The sequence below is a fragment of the Camarhynchus parvulus genome, chromosome 5 (assembly GCF_901933205.1).
Source record: "Camarhynchus parvulus chromosome 5, STF_HiC, whole genome shotgun sequence".
Taxonomy (NCBI): Eukaryota; Metazoa; Chordata; class Aves; order Passeriformes; family Thraupidae; genus Camarhynchus; species Camarhynchus parvulus.
Genome location: NC_044575.1, coordinates 28,984,634 through 29,000,813, shown reverse-complemented (window position 1 = coordinate 29,000,813; position 16,180 = coordinate 28,984,634). Strand labels below are relative to the sequence as shown.

At 42.3% G+C, this 16,180-nt stretch overlaps 2 protein-coding genes across 6 annotated transcripts in view; both read left to right on the top strand.

The window, feature by feature from the left end:
* Positions 1 to 216: 216 nt before the first annotated feature.
* TMEM229B (transmembrane protein 229B) overlaps positions 217 to 16,180 on the top strand; it is a 38,158-nt gene continuing 22,194 nt past the window's right edge. For 2 of the 3 annotated variants that reach the window (XR_004060745.1, XM_030948816.1), the window contains exon 1: positions 217 to 381. The gene's annotated coding sequence lies outside the window, so the exon portion shown is untranslated. Of the gene's footprint in view, positions 382 to 9,838; positions 9,887 to 16,180 lie in introns of all 3 variants that reach the window. The other variant, XM_030948818.1, reaches the window with a different exon arrangement.
* The window catches only part of RAD51B (RAD51 paralog B), a 395,953-nt gene continuing 380,043 nt past the window's right edge, over positions 271 to 16,180 (top strand). For all 3 annotated transcript variants that reach the window (XR_004060744.1, XM_030948812.1, XM_030948815.1), the window contains exon 1: positions 271 to 381. The gene's annotated coding sequence lies outside the window, so the exon portion shown is untranslated. The remainder of the gene's footprint in view (positions 382 to 16,180) is intronic.

Here is a 16,180-nt window from a genome sequence, read left to right as displayed (position 1 = left end):
CCAGAAGGACAGTGGAGAGCAGAAAGGCTCAGCCTCACCCAAGGAGAGGCAGCTGTCAGGGTGCTGCCCCTGTGTGGGGGCTCTGAAGAAGTCAGGTCTTCCAGGGCCCAGTGTACTGGAGCTAAGCTATCCATACACATGGCTCGTTCTGTGTTTAAAACCTGTCTTGCATTGTGCTGCATTAAGATTAAAATGTACTTCTTTGGTTTAGGAAAGCTGTCTGGTTGCTGCATTAACTGTTGGTCACACACACCTGGGCTGAAAACGACTGGCATCTGAAACCCCTTGGACTTGCTGGAGGCAGCCTAGTCTACCTGCGGATGTTGTGAATTAGGAGCTGCCCAAAGAGTGGGAGAGCTCCAGGATCCCTCCCCGGAAAAGGTAAGGTCTGGAGGCTAAAAGTGGTTGGACTGCACTTGTGGACCAGAAAAACAGAGCAGCTGTCTGAGTACAGAGCTGACTGCATTGTAGATGGGACCTTTGAAATTTAAATATGTAGAGTGCAAAGTTATTTCCATTGGTTTAAACCCCAAGTTGTTTTCTGGAGGTGTAAGATTGCCATTTGCACACATCACCCTTGATTTCTGTCTGCTGTGAGTCACATCATTCCGATTTGCTTGTAATTTATACAGCCAAACTTTTCAGTATTATTGTCTCTTTAAAACCTCACACTCTGATAGCCTTAGGCAGTTAAAACAATCAGGACAGTGGAGCAGTTTCTCTGAGCTAAACCAGAGCAGTAGGTAAAGAAGAGAGGGTTGCTCTCTCCTGTGAAAGCACAGGTGTGAGTTGGATGATGAGGAATCTATTCCTGGCCCTAACAAGCACTGCAGTCTCTGCACCTGATTCACCAGTGTGTTACTCTACTAATCTTCTTAGCCTCATCTTGCCACTCTCCTGTATGCTGTGGCAATCATTTACACTTCCATGTAGTGCATGTAAAATGCTATCAATTTGGAAGGGTGATTTATATCCCAGAGCAAAACTTTATATTGATTCTGGTGAGTGGGGTGGATGTTGTGGGACCAGAACAATTTCCAGACCCTGCAGCATTTTTGACAGGCTCTTTGTGTCAGCAGTATGTGGCATGGTTCAGGCTGCAATATTGTTTTGCATATTGTGGATCAGCTTTCCTGGGTAGGTTGTGCGCAGTACTTTATTTCTAGCTGGAAACTCACTTTGAATAGGTGCATGCTGCACGTATAAACTTCAGATACATGTAACACGGTCATCCCTCTGTCTGTCCTGTCTCAGGTGTTTCATTACCTTCTCCTAGTTGTAGTGCCCAGGAGATCCTGTGTTGGGCTGTTCTGTTGTCCCACTCCTCTGGGTATTCTTGCTGATAGACCCCTGATCCTCTCTGAGACTGGGAAACAGACCCAGTCAGCTGCTGAAGGAAAGCAGAAGACTTAATTGTGGCAGTGCTAACAGTGTGGATAAGCAGGGTCAGCTCCTGCCTAGAGCTCCAGCTGTGATTGTGCTGCCCATTGTGTAGCTGATTACAGGGCTTCAGTTGGTCACCAAGTGTCATCTTTTGAGTGGCAAAGTCCAGACCAGTGCTGCAATGTTATAATAAAGCAAGTGTCAGCAGCTTCCTGAGAAGGCAGCTGGTGATGGAATGAGCTTTGTATGAGTCCAGCTGTTATGTCAGTGATGCAACCATGAGTATTTCTGAAGAAAGCTGTGTCTGGCAAGTGCTCTGGAGTGTGGTACTATTGCTGTGAGTAGAGCAAATGCTGCTTCTTGCTGTCCTCAAGAACCATCAAATGTAGTGCAGAAGTCTCCTTTTACTGTTAAAACAAAAACAGAACGCCGCATGGGCACAAGAAAACATAGATCCATTGGCAGCAGAACAAGACTATGAATTATTCATTCCTCCAATGCCTCCTGTAGGTTCCATCTACTCAGGCTGTTCAGGATGCTGTCTGTTGAAGATACAGACAGATCTGCTTTCAAAGCCAATCGGACAAGACCCTGCAGACTGTCATCACCACTCTTGAGCTTGTCCTTCATTAAACTGGCTTGGGCATTGTTCTCACATCCTTGAGGACACAGAAGTAACCTCTTATCATCCCATGGGCTGTTGGTAGGAATACTTGTAACACCAGTGGACTTGGAACACATCTGGTAATGCCAGCTTGGAATTGTCTCTGAGGTGAGGGCAATGAGTTAGGAGCAAGATGGAAGCCCTGGCTGCTCTGGCCCCTTTTGCAAAAGGGAGGTGAGAGAGCCACATCTTTTGTGTAGCATTGCTTTGGTTTTTTTAAGAGAATTTAGACTATGTCAGTTTGTTCCTAGCTCTGTCTTGCTGAGAAGCCTAAGTGTTCTCTGTTAGAAGTTCCTTGAGCACAGGCAGGATTTCTCTGTTCATGCAGAGTGCTCTAGTGAAGATGAATGCATTTAAATGGCTGTTAGGGAACATCTGTAACACATAGTTTTTCTCAACTCATTTGCTGGTAGACATTTGTCTATGTAATGGTTGTCAGCTGGCAGTTGAATTCGAGAGGCATTCAAAGATTTACAGAGCTGCAGAGGCTCAATTCTCCTCCATCTCTTCCATGAACTGCTGTGGGCTCAGGTAAGAGGTGCCCACTGTGAGAGAAGGTATTGCTGAAGGTTTGTTCAGAGGCTGTTCTTCAGCACAGAATGCACATACTTAGATGCAGAGGGGTTTTAACTATTTTTTTGCTTTTTCCTTCCCACTGGTTGGCATGAAGATTCCTTCAAGCCATTTCACATACCCAGGCTGCACTGTCCATGCCATATTACAGATTCTTTAGCATTTTCCCCCATTTTCCTTCTGCATATCTCAGAGTTGCTCTTAGCTACTAGGCTTTTGATGAGATGTATTCTGGTTTTTAGTGTGGGAAAAGCTACCTGTAACTAGCAACAGCTGTAGAAATTATGATCTTCTTAAAGCAGAAGTTCAACCTTTGCATTTACAGCTATCTTGTAATGTGCCCTCCTGCATTTTGAGAGCATTTCAAATGTTCGTAAAGAGCTTCTTGGAAAGGAAGGAAATGTTACCTCTGTCAAAACAAGACACTGTAGCTTGTCTTCAGAGCAGTTTTCAGCTTCTCGTTATGTCAGCCAGCTGGATATGCCCTAGAGTGAGTCACCTTTGGAGTTGTTCTAGTCCAGATGCTGAGGGAAACTCTGGAGGCTAAGATAAAATCCCAGACTACATTTGAAGAGCCCTCACTAAAAAAAGCAGTGGAAGCATGCTGAGGGGAATGACTGCCCTGCCGGGTTGAGAGGCTGAGAAGGTTTCACAAAGAGAGCTGTCAAGGAAGAAAGGGTTGCTTCTGAAGAAGGTAAAATGTGTTTGCCATCCTATGGTCTTGACCAAAGTAAAAAGGCGACAAACTGGAAGCATACCTTTTCTTTGTTTGTTTTTCATCAGTGAAAGAAGTAGACAAACAGAGCTTGCAATGGATTTGTGGTTTCCATAGTGATGTAGCTATGGAAGCTTTTGTGCAGCTGAGCTTTGCCCTCACTGCAATCACCCTTGAAAGCTATGAGTGTTCAGCTTTCCTGCCAGGGAAATGTAAGTATGTATCCAACATGGAACTGGCTGAAACTGCAGCTGCATTTTCATTAATTTTTCATTTGCTGTGTTACCTGAATATGTGGATGTTTAGAAGCTCAGCTCATTTCTCCTTTATCTGTTGTTCTGCATCCAACTATATTGATACCACAGTTCTTGCTGCGCCAGGCAGTGATACATTGACGTCTGTCCTTTGCTTTCTGTCATCTGTATATACGCACACATCCCACGACACTGGTGCCTGTGACTCTCCAGCCACACTGATACCAAACATGCACTGGTCAGGAAATGTATGTGTAACTCTTGTGGGGCATGATAACTGGTCAAACATCACCCTGTGAATCCTGACAGGTGAACTTCATAGACATCAATTCCCTTGTCCCTGTATTACATCATGCTTTATTTTAATGGGCATTTTGAGTGTTTTAATAGTCAAAATACATGATGCTTGGGGAATTTTTGCCTGTGGAGAGAGCTGTTTCTGACTGTGAATGGATGATTAATTCTGGCTTTCCAAACAAGTTGGAGGTGGAATTTTTCAGCATCTCAGTGATGAGATTACCAGTAGGTCCTAGAGGCAGGGGAAGGAAAATGCTCAATGTGAATGTTGCATGCACACATCAGGCAGTTATGCACATACCAGTCTTGCACACACACTTGCATCGTCCAGTCTTCGTGGTTCACAGGCATTTGTGCTTCATCTTTTTCTTTTTTATTTGTACTGCTGCTGGATGCTTTCTTGCTGTCTCCCTGAACAAATCTTCCTTACCTTCAGCATTTGTTTTGCTTGTCTAATGGATGTAATGGGTCATTCTGTTCCCTTTATAGAAAGGAATGTTAATTATTTTCAGAAGGCTAATTAGGTTGCTAATGAGAAACTCTACTGCAGAAATATTTCCTTTAATTACTCACTCTGAAGTCCTGTACAGAGAAGCTTATTGAATATGCTGTTCAATACAAATGGTTGTATCTGACTTAAAGATGCACCTTCAGGCTCCCTGAAAGAAATATTTTGGTAAACTTGGGAATCCATGTGACACAGATGACTGAGCAAATGAGATTGGTGCTAAGAGCTGCCTAGTTGTGCAGCTTTTTTGACTGCACCTTAATTTGGTACTTCTGCAAGTGACTGCATGCAATTGCTCTTAGTATTTCAGTTTTCCTGATGGCTTTTGTCAGTATAGGTAACTATTTGTGCTACCTGAGAGCCCAGTCTATAATTAGATGCAGCCCTCACACCAAACAGTTTAGCCTAATCAGCCAGATGGCAGTCAGAGGCTCCGAGAGGTGGAGTGACGTGTCCAGGGTCACATTGCAGATCATGGCAAACCTAGTAATAAAGCAGAGGTTTCATCAGTCCTGTGTTAGTTCACTGCACTGTTTGCCCCTTGTGCCTCTCTTAGGGCCAGCATAGTTCATTACAAGACTTGTGTCAGTTTGCGTATTGCTTCATGAGGCAGCACAGCTGCTCAACAACCCCATTTATGTAGCCGCCTTGGTTGGCACTGTCTTAGGAAGGTCCTTTTGCTTCTCCATCTGAGTCCTGTCTTCTACTTGCTTCACTTCCTTGTTGTAGTGATACCAAAATCCGACAGAAAATAAACTTTCTAACACAATTTGAAATATTAGAAAGCAGGCATTCTTTACTACAGTGCTGGACACTTTAGGAGGATATCTCTAATTGGCTGTGTGTCATTAAACTTTACCACAGGGTATTTATCATGATTATACATTCATTACAATATACTTCCTAACTAATACATAAACATCACTTTCCCTAGAACTAATTTGCATTCATCTGCCTCCAACTGGAAAACCTTTTATGATCCTGGAGGGTCATCTAAAGGGATCTCTGGTTGTAGTTACTGAGTGCCCCAATATGACCATTCCTTGAACTTTTCTTTTGGCATGCATGTTACTTCTTGTTACATAACTTGCCAAAACCCCTAGTATATTCCTAATTTTCTATTTATCTACTGGTTCCAGCTACATTTATCATCCTGTGTGCATACTTTTGCATTCTTTCATCTTTTCTTGCTAGTTAGTCTTTAAGTTCTATCTAGCAGCTTCGGGGGAAGTGAAAAATTTTATTCTTTGTATTATTTATCAGTCTCAATGCCTTTTAGAATTGCTTTGGGAGAGCTACTATAGTCTAGTGGATATTTTAGTTTTAGTACTTCCAGGATGAAAGTTGGAGCAGATCTCTAAGATTCCCTGCTTTTTGACTGCTAAGCCTTCATGCAGCTCTGTAGAAGAGGTTCACTTTTTTCAGCATCTTCTAATGTCTGGTCTGCTCTTAGCCAGAGTCTTGGAACTTTGTACATGCTGTGGCTGTACTAGGGAAAATGTGAGAGAAGGCTGCTAAATGAGGGCTGCTCCCATGCATAACAAGATGCTCCTTATTCCTTTATATACTGGTCATTGTAAACTCAGCGGGAGAAGAAGGAAGATCTGTCAATGTTGTGGGTGCAGTACAAAACTTTGCATCTTGTACTGTGCTGCAGAGTATCTAAGTGCAGGTGACTCAGAAGAGTGACTTAGACATAGGAAATACCCAAGAAAACTACTATCAGCATGGGATGTCAAAAGTCATCCTCCATTTCTTTTTAGGCACAGACATACACTGCTGAAACATTTATCTGTGTGCCATGCATGCAGCACTGCCTTGGCTGAGGCACATTTATTTAAAAGTTCACTTTGCATATGTAATATTTAAGTTTGCATATCTTTACAGATGTGGGAACTGTCAGAGACAGTGAAGATACACTGAAGCGAGTTGCTTAGCTGCAGTGTAATCTGGCTTCTAAGTTTGTACAAGCCTGTGCAAAACAAGCACACTTGAAAATGTTAATACTTTGAACACCTTGACATTGCTATGAACTGTTGTGCAGATAGTGCTGTTTGGTCTATGTGTAATGTGATGGTTTTGTTGTTGCATGTATCGAGACTAGTTATATTATGGAATGATATTTATGTTGTTTTAGCAGGAGACAAAAGCTTACATTCTTTCTCCTTCTACCAAGAGTGTCTTGCTTAATAGCTAGTGATTGTCGTAGAAGTCCTAATATGCTGCAGATTTCTGTACCTCTAAAACAGAATGAATAGCTGACCAGTGTGTCTCCAGGATTGCCAATAGTGGATGCACAATACAGGCACAAAAATGACAACCCCTAAGCATCTTACATAAACGTGGACAAGAAAACATATGGTGCCTCTCTGGTTCTATTTGCTATGGGTCACCTCATGCTCCATTTGTTGAATAGATTTTAAAGATGGTTTAAAAAGAATTTAAGATTTGGGACTTTTGAAGAGGGTTGTTTTTGGTGTCTAGTGTGAGCAGTATCAAACCATTTTACTTAAAACTGAGGAATTCTTTTCTAGTCTTAATACAAGTCAGTTCCCAACACACAGATGAGAAATGGCATCTTTGTTAAACTGGCATCTTGCCCAGAGGCATGACATGCCTATTGTTGCTGAGAAGGAAAGCAAGATAAAGAAAAAATCCTGTTTGATAAGACCTGAAATTACCCTATATAACCTAAAGTATTTCACAGAGGTGAATAAATCAGTGTTGTATATGCTTTAAGCACCTCTAAGTAGGGACTGGAAAGATGTAGGAAAGATAGCATCAGGAACGATCAAACTTCACTTTTGTCTTCAGAATGTGCCCATCTCTAGCTGCCTTCACAGGCTCTAGTAACTACAAATAGGAACCTGTAGGGAAACAAAACTTGTAAGGTACCTTTGCTTAGTGCCTGAAATTAATTCATTAATTTGCACCTCTGTATGCATGTGTGTATGAAATGTTTATACAAAATCCAAAATTTAGTAAAACCATGTCATGCAAATAATTAATTTGTTAGAATGGTATGGTGCAGTAATGGTGTAATGCAGATTACTGGAGGCAAACAAACAAGTCACTGTCAGAATTGCATTTCAGTCAGCGAGAGCTCAGTGTCTGCTCAAAGGAGGGGTCAGTTCCTCACTGCTTAAATAACAACTGCTAAATAACAGTGCCTCCTAAAATAACAACCAGTTGTTTAGTTGTTATCTTTAAACTTTTCTTGAGATGGTAGAATGAAAGCCGAAAACATAAGTTGGGTATTAAGGGAAGCGGGTATACAAGTGAAGATCTGGGCAGAAAATAGTGTGACCCTGGGAAAGCCCTGCTAGTTTGGGAACTCTGTGGCCAGTCATTAATGGGGCAGGACACACTTGTGTGATTCAAGACAGCCAGCTCAGCTTCACCAAGGGCAAGTTCTGGCTGATCAACCCTGTGGCTTTCTGTGATGGAGTGACTCCATCAGTGGAAGGGTGCAAGTGTAATTTATTTGGACTTCTGTAACATCCTTATCTCTAAATTGGCAAGACATGGATTTGTTCGGTGGGTAAGGAATTGTTTGGACTGTTGCATCCAAAAGGTGGTGGTCAAATAGCTCAGAGTCCCAATGGATGTCAAGGAACAAATGGTGTTCCTCAGGGATCTGTGCTGGAACTCTCTGCCCTCATAAGACTCTGCTTGGAGTGCTGCATCCAGCTCTGGGGTCACAGGAAGGACATCAACCTTTTGGAAAGAGTCCAGGGGAAGACCACCAAGTTGATTAGAGGGCTGGAGTACTTGTGCAGACAGACTAAGACAGCCGGGGTGTTCAGCCCGGGCAACAGAAGTTTCTGAGAGGGAACTTAGAGCACCTTCTAGTACCTAAAGAGGGCTGCAAGAGAGCAAGAGAGAGAAGTTTTACGAGTGCACTAGAACAGGTTTCCCAAAGAATTTGTGGATTCTCCATCCCTGGAAACATTCAAGGCTAGGTTGGATGGGGCCCTGAGCAACCTGGTCCAGAGGAAGGTGTCCTTGCCCATGGCAGGCTGGTTGGAACCGGATTGATCTTTGGGGTCCCTCCCAACCCAAACTATTCTGAGATTCTCTTATTCTTGTCTCCCCTGTATAAATGCAAAAGCACAATTACATGGTAGCTAGGTAAAGCCTTAGGTTACAGTTCAGTGGCAGGAAGGCAGTTGAATCATCCATCCATTGAAAAGCCTCTACTGTGGATGAGACTCCAGGATGGCAGGTTTGTCTCCATGCTGCAGAGAATGCCACAGCCATAGTTGTTTTCTTTTCTGGTTGTACTTGACAGACCCCATGGGGAAAATGAGTCTTTCCAACCAGGTGCAGAGTGCAATAAATGTCCTCTGACAAGCTGACAGAAATTAGTGGAAGCTCGGTACTTGGCAAAAAAAGAAACTAAGTATAGGAGGTGTTAAGAATGAACTGAACCTCATGGCTGGGAAGTTGTGGTCTTACCATTTCCTCTTACATGCTCCCATCTGGTGTAAATGGCTCTTTAAGTGTTTCAGCTGAGGATATCCTATGTTTCATAGCATTCAGCTACTAGGCTGCCATGAGACTTCAAAAATAAGCCTCTTCTGGAAACCAGGTGAAGTCTGTTCAGCTCAATATTCCCTTTTCTAAGGAGAGGTGATAGATTTTACTGAGTCAGCTGATATTGAGAGGGAGATGGAAGTGGGCCAGTAAATTACAGATGCTCAAGCCATCTTTGGGCTTGAAGCTGTTTGAAGTTGAGTATCATGTTTGTCTCTGATCTGACCAAAGCAGTAAGATCAAAGTTACTGAAAAGATAGTCTGGATCTGCAGTAGCTTATCCTTCCTGCCATGAGCATTTTCTTGTGGAGCCTGCAGTGGGGAAAGATTGTACATCACAACCTCTGCTGGATGGAGACACTGGGCCACCAACTCCTCCTTCTTCACGCTTGTGTCTTCACATGTTCCTAAGTCACCTGCATGACCATCACAAATACTTTTGTAAAGGGAATTCAGGGTCAGTGAACGGTATTGTCTGGATTGTCCAGAGAAACATCAGTGCTTTTGTAAAGAAAAGAGAAGCTCTGATAGTGAGAACATGAACTTTCTGCATTATGCATCAACATGAGTTATCTGTTCTGGAAAGAGCATATTCCAGAGGCAAGTAAAAGAATGCATTGTTATCTTGTCTCTCTTCTGGGATGGCCAAGGATCTTGGCCAGTTAGTGCCTGTGTTTCAATTATGAGAATGTATTGTCAGTCACTGGGAATCAAATTAATATGTACAAAGAGCTGTGTGTGTTCTGGAACATTTTCTTTTCTGAAGCATGTAAAACAGAATAAATACAAATACACAAGCAAGAAAATTGCTCTGTCTTCTACTGCAGTAGCTGTGTGTGTGGACTCAAATTCAAGTCCCCTGTTATCATTGTGCTTTGACCTTTTGCACCTGTACCATCTTTCTGCAGCTGAGAATGGAAAATGTCTTCTGTGCTGACTGACAGTTGAGTGAAGAGGTGAGTAGTATTTTTACATCCTTGCTGAGTTTAGGATTAGAGTTAGCAGTTCATAAGGATTTTCTTTTCTAAGGTGAACACTTAATTCCTTTTTCAGGTGTTAAGAAGTAAGTGGTAGTAACACAATGCAGTTACATTCCATGAATCTTGAAGCAGATGCATGTTAGCTGCCACTCACAAGAAATGTTTAAAATTTTTCAGAAGGCTGAATATGTAGACTGGATGTCAGAAAAGGGGTGTGAGTTGGGTCTCAACCATAAACTGATACATCTGTAAAGCAGTCTGAAGCTGTGGTATTGCTTTATTTCATGATCTGGGCTTGCTGTACCATGAAAGGTAAATTCCTAGACTTCAGGCATTTAGAATATTCTGAAGCAGCCCTGTGCACATACATACAGACTTTTCTGTCTTAAGGAACCCAAAGTGTTACGCTTAGGTTGACTAATAAATACAGATTGAAAATTCCTTCCAGTATTCAGCAATGAATCTGTTGGTTTTATTGGGGAGACTGTTCAGTAGGACACGGTCATTTGGACACACTGCAGTCACAACAGGAAATGTGGAAGAAGGGTATAAACATAATATTAAATTGATCTGGTTTCAGATAGGCTCTGTGAAGCTGTGATAAATGATTGCTAGGTTGAAGGTACGATATATCCAATAGTAGTGTATTGCTTGTAAAAGCTCACCTTAGCACAAAAGTGCACACAGTCGGAAGAGGCAGTTTTAAGGAAAAAGATCCATCCCCTTAAAGTAGAGGGGAAAAGTGGACAAATCAGGAAATAAAATAGGACAGTATATGCAGGGGTCTCTATATCTTTATATATCTATACAGCTGTGGATAAAATTCAAATTTATGTAGATATAGCCAGTTGATTTGCCTTCTTTAAAGTGGTTATCTATGGTCCAGTCCAAACTAGAGAACAGTCTGGTGTTCTGTGACATGGGAGAGAGGCAATAAGAAATTCAGAAACAGTAGGAAAAGAATGCCAAGGTGGCTTGAGGTCTAGTCTGAGGATTCACGAGACATCCTTATGACCCATCTCCCTGGCACTGTACTTGAATGCATGGTTTGATGTGAAGGGGCCCAGCTTGGAGGAGCTTACGAGTCAGGCAGTTGCCCGTGAGGGAACTCTAAGTGCTCAGACCTGGGCCTGAAGTCATGGTGTGTGAAGCTGTGTCACTTTTTGAAAACTGGGTTCTAGGAACTCAGGTCTGCTCTCACTGCAGAGAAAGAAGTCAACTGTCCAGGTTAAGATAACTGTGAATCCAGCAACTAAGCACCCAAAACTGAAGGATGGCTGATAAAGATTTTCAGAGCTGATTGTGCTCCCTGAACATGCCATCTCCTTGAGGACAGACCTTCCACAATGCTGGCTCCCTCCTCCTCACTGTTAATGGGAAGCTCTGCCTGCTACTACAGGAGAGTCCTGGCATCCAAGTCTCTGCATTGTACTGGGGCCACATCAGGGGCACCTGGGCTCTTGCTGGGTGTTTTTGAGAACTACTTTTGAGAAGTAGTATCAGCAAATGTTGGGAACTCAGGGCAGCTTTTCCAATCAGGGAAGGGTAGCAGGTAATGCACAAGAGCCTTACAGCAACAGGCTCGGAGAAGAACATGACCTTGCCTGAAGGAGATGCTGGGGAGATTTGGGCTCAATACTTGTAAATGTCAAGTTTGGACTCTGTAATTTTTCATAGTATCTTTCAAGTCTGCTACTTGCATGACTCTTGGGTGTCTTAACTTCTGTCAGGTACAAAGAAAACATTTCTATTGGTCTCTGTAAGTAAAGAGCTACGGCCTTAGTCTGTTCTCAAATTGGAGTGGTCACTGTGGGCTAAGGTGTGTTCATGTAATGTAACATTTCCTGCTATGTGTGCGGCAGGACATGGAAAGTCTCCACTTTTTGCACTTCTACAGGAATTCACGAGATCACCTTAGTTACAAAGCTATTCTTTAAACAATGTCTTCATATTTTCTCTTTGTCCTCTGAGAAGTCAACCTCCGTCTACACTCCTTCCCAAGAAATCCCTACCTTTCTCCTTTCTATTGTGAAATGGTACCTTCTGGGCAGCCCACACACAGGCATTACCACTAAGAACTGCACTTCCCCATCCCTTTGGGTTAGGCTGGTAATTGGATTCATTTAATCTCCTTTTGGCGTCATGGTTTTTTACTGTATCCCAATTCCTTTTGGACCAGATTTGAAAGATAGACAGGGATCAGAGGCTGCCAGCAGGTACAAAGTGAACTGGGCAAAGGAACAAGAAAACAAGGAGTGGCAGGGAAATGATGTGCCTTCTGTGGGAAAGGAGCTAGAGACAAAAATGAGGGGAAAACACAGATAAGACTGTGCTTTCTTACCCCGCAATGTGTAGAAGGGAGACAGTGTTCATCCTGATGGAAAAAAGCAGCAAAAACAGATGACTCAGAACTGACCAAAATCCAAGGGCTTCAGATCCTTTTTGAAAGCACTGAGAGTCTGTATTTGGAGACATCTGTGGCATGCTTTTAGCTTCATTGCAGGGCTTGATTAATCGATCTGCTGGAGCTCTTCCACATTTCAGTACAGTTGAAATCCTATTTTCTGAGCCACAGTTAATTGAGGCTCTCAGTTACCTGAAGGATGAATATCTCCTCAGAGTTATGGCTTCAGCACATAAGTACCACTAAGACTTTACTGTATAAATCTTTAAACACTGATGAACTAATGTCTTGGGGCCAAATTTAGTACATAGTGTTCTATACACATCTAGTGTTCTGTAAATCTTCACTTCTAATGGTGTGTGATACCTCTGTGAAAATGTTGAAGCCAGATTTGCAGCATATTCATTCAATGTTGTCCATGGTTGCAAAGGTATGCTTGTTAGGTGTTTACTCACAGGGAAAATGCAAGATAAGAGGAATTACAGTTAAACAGGTATTGTGCAAAAATGCATGTCAAGTTTCACCAACACGTTCTTGAGTCTACTGTAATCCTTGCTAAAGCAGAAAAGCAGATGTACGTCTGATTCTCCCAGTCTGAAGAAAGAGCAGAGTAAAAGAACAGAAAGCACAGTCTGAAGAAAGAAAGAGTAGCTGCAATGATGTGCCAATGAAAGTAATTAAAAAGTAACGAGAAACAGTTCTTTTTGCTACTCGTGGTCCTGTCGTTTGGAGAGACTAAAGTATCCTACTGTGTCTGTGTATGTCTCCTTTGCACTTTTTCAAATTTAAGAGTAATTGTCATATATAACATAGGGCTATAGATCCCTAAGGCATTCCTTAGAAATATGAACATGCATGTTATAGAACGAAATATTAGTAAATATTAATTTGTAAAATAATACTGTGCTGTAGCTTTTTAACTTGGAGAAATAACTAGGCATTATGAGTATGAAACATGCTGCAGTAGTTCAAGTTTACCTGCAGTGGATCAATTAGCTGACAGAATTCATAGACTCAGAATTCATTAGGGGAATTGTCTCATGGAGGTTTTTGTTTGTGTTTTTCTTTTATTAGCACTTCACAGTTAATTCAGAGTTTCTTGAGGAGGTCTCGTTACACTCATCCAGAGCATCTAAATAATTCTGCTGGATTAAAGGGAATAAAGACCATCTGTAAGAGACCTTTTTTTAAGCACAGTTTGGCTTGGTAGCAGGGAAATGGGCACGAAGCCACTGCAAAGAAGAGCTTTGAAAAAAAATGAGCCAGGCAGTGCTCAAGAACTTAATCAGGCATGAATATGACATCCACTGAGGTCTCCCCTGCAGTGCTTGTGTGAGACAAATCTACCATTATTCCTTGGTTTACCATCAGTCCATCTTCTGATCCCTTCCCTCTTGCCTGCCAAGGCTGCATCACCTGCAAAGCAGAATGTGAGTATGGAAGTGCTTCTCTTGTCCAGAGGGGTCTCACGCCAAGTGGGGCAGTCTGTAAGTCCTTTCTCCTTACTTGGCCTGGTGCATCAGTTTTATCTGTATCTTACCTCAACCTAGGTGATTATTAATATCCATTTCAGAGCTGAAATTATGAAATATTAAAGTGTAATCTTGGTGCTTTTTTGCAGCCATAAGTCAAAGTCCTGCCCTGATCACAGAATGGGACAGGTTGGGAGGGACCACAGTGGGTCATCTGGTCCAACCTCCCTGCTCAAGCAGGGTCATCCTAGAGCACATTGCACAGCATTGCATCCAGACAGTTCTTGAATATCTCCAGTGAGGGAGACTCCACAACCTCTCTGGGCAATCTGTCCAATGTTTGATCACTCACAGAGTAGAGAAATTCTTCCTCATATTCAGGTAGAACTTCATGCCTCAATTTCTGTCCATTTTCTCTTGTCCTTACATGGAGTTACTCTTCCCCAGGTTAAGGACCCAGCATTTGTCTTGAATTTCAGGCAGTTCTTTTCTGCTCATCTCTCCAACCTGTTAAGATCCTTCTGAAGGGCTGTGCAGCACTAGGAGGTATTGGCCACTCCTCTCAGCTTTGTGTCCTCAGTGAACTTGTTGCTGCAACCAGATTTCTATAGAGAAACCCAGTCCTTTATATACTTTCCCCTGCTAGGTCTGTTCTTGTTTCCTGTAGGTGGAGTGGATTCTTGGTTGGCCCCTTCATTGCCAGCCGAGTTATGCACAGACAGGGCAGTCAGAGAAAGGACTGAGTTTTCCTTGGAGGTCCATGTGTGGTTTCCACAGACTTTCCTTCTTTTTTTTTTTTTCTCAGCAAGCTGGAAAAGAAGGTCCTGCTAGAGAAAGAAGGAAAGATTTTGTGCTGGCCTAGCTCAGGCTTCCTAATAACTTTGTATTAGAGGAACTATTTCTGTTTTAACTATTTGAAATATAATTTGCTGCTGATGGAAAGTATTTTCAAAACTTTGAATGTAGAAGCTCCCTATTTTCTGCCAAACGGCAGAGTGCGAGCAGCCTCAATGCAAGCATGGTCATCCATGAGCAGTTTCCATGCATTGTTTGCTCTCTGCTGAGACAATTGCATAGCTGGCAGCTGTGTTTCTGATTTTCAGGAAGCTGCTGCCCATCCCATTATAAGTGCCTCAGTGATGAATGTCATTTGTTTTCCTGAGGAGACTGAATAGCTCTCATGTGCTCAGAGCCTTTTGATCAGTATTACTGTCACTCCATTAAAAGTTTTGCATCACCAAGTTCAATTATCTACTTAGGGCTTTTCACAAATCTGCATTTCTTACTGAATCCAGTCTTGGCCTTCTGTTTGAATGCTTCTCCCACTAATCTCATGCTCTTCAGCTTGATTCTTTTATCATGAATTGCTGCCCAATAAAACAACACTTTTCTCCTTTATGTCCCTCTTGAGACCTTCTTGTGCAATATTGCTTACCGGCACCAAATAATTTGGTGTGGCTGGGAAATACAATGCTTAGGAAAAGCTGCAGTTTTAATTGTTCTGTAAATGCTCAAGTGACTTGTAACCATTAAATTGCACAGTCCCCAGCTTGTGCAGTGATGTGCTGTGGCTTGTGATAGCCCCCCTAAATGTATCCTCCATTCCCTTTATGTCTTACTGTGTCCTTTTTGTTATATTTTGGATGAAATATTTTACAGGAGGAGGTGTGATTTGTGGATTTGCTTAGTGCCTGGGACAGTGGAACCGGTTATGTTTGGGCTACCACAGATTGACATTTGCCCTGTCTTCCTTGCTCCTAATCAGCCGGAAGTCTATGAGGACTCTTGCAAGCATATCGTAAGAAGGAAGTTAGGCTCAGAAGAGAGAGCAACAATCCCTTGGCAACTTAGTAAAATCCTTACAATAGTTTTCTTCTCTGGATAATGACATTACATATTACAGAAACATCACAGAATATTCTGAGGTGGGAGGGACCCACAAGGATCCAGCTCTTAAGTGAATGGCCCATACAGGGATCCAACCCAGAACCCTGGCATTATTAGCATCATGCTCTAACCTGAGCTAATTACTGAACTAATTACATTATTATTACATTTTACTTTTTTTCAGTTATTAAACTCACCTTAACTCATGAGTTTTACTCCCCCCCCCCGATTCTTCTTCCTATCCCACTGGAGAGCAGTGAGCAAGTGGCTGTCTGGTACTTAGTTGCTAGCTGGGTTTAAATCATGACACCTTCTTACTGCTTTTCCTGACTTCTGTACCTCTGATTTCTGACTTGTTCTTGAAATGATGTCAGAATGGAGTAATGATATGAGAATTCAGAGTCCTAAGTTTATCAACTGTGTTGGCAAACTAACCAAGTTACATTACATTGACAAACTCTCCTTGGTTTGCAGTGCCCTTATGCATCAGTTTCTTATGGATTGTGT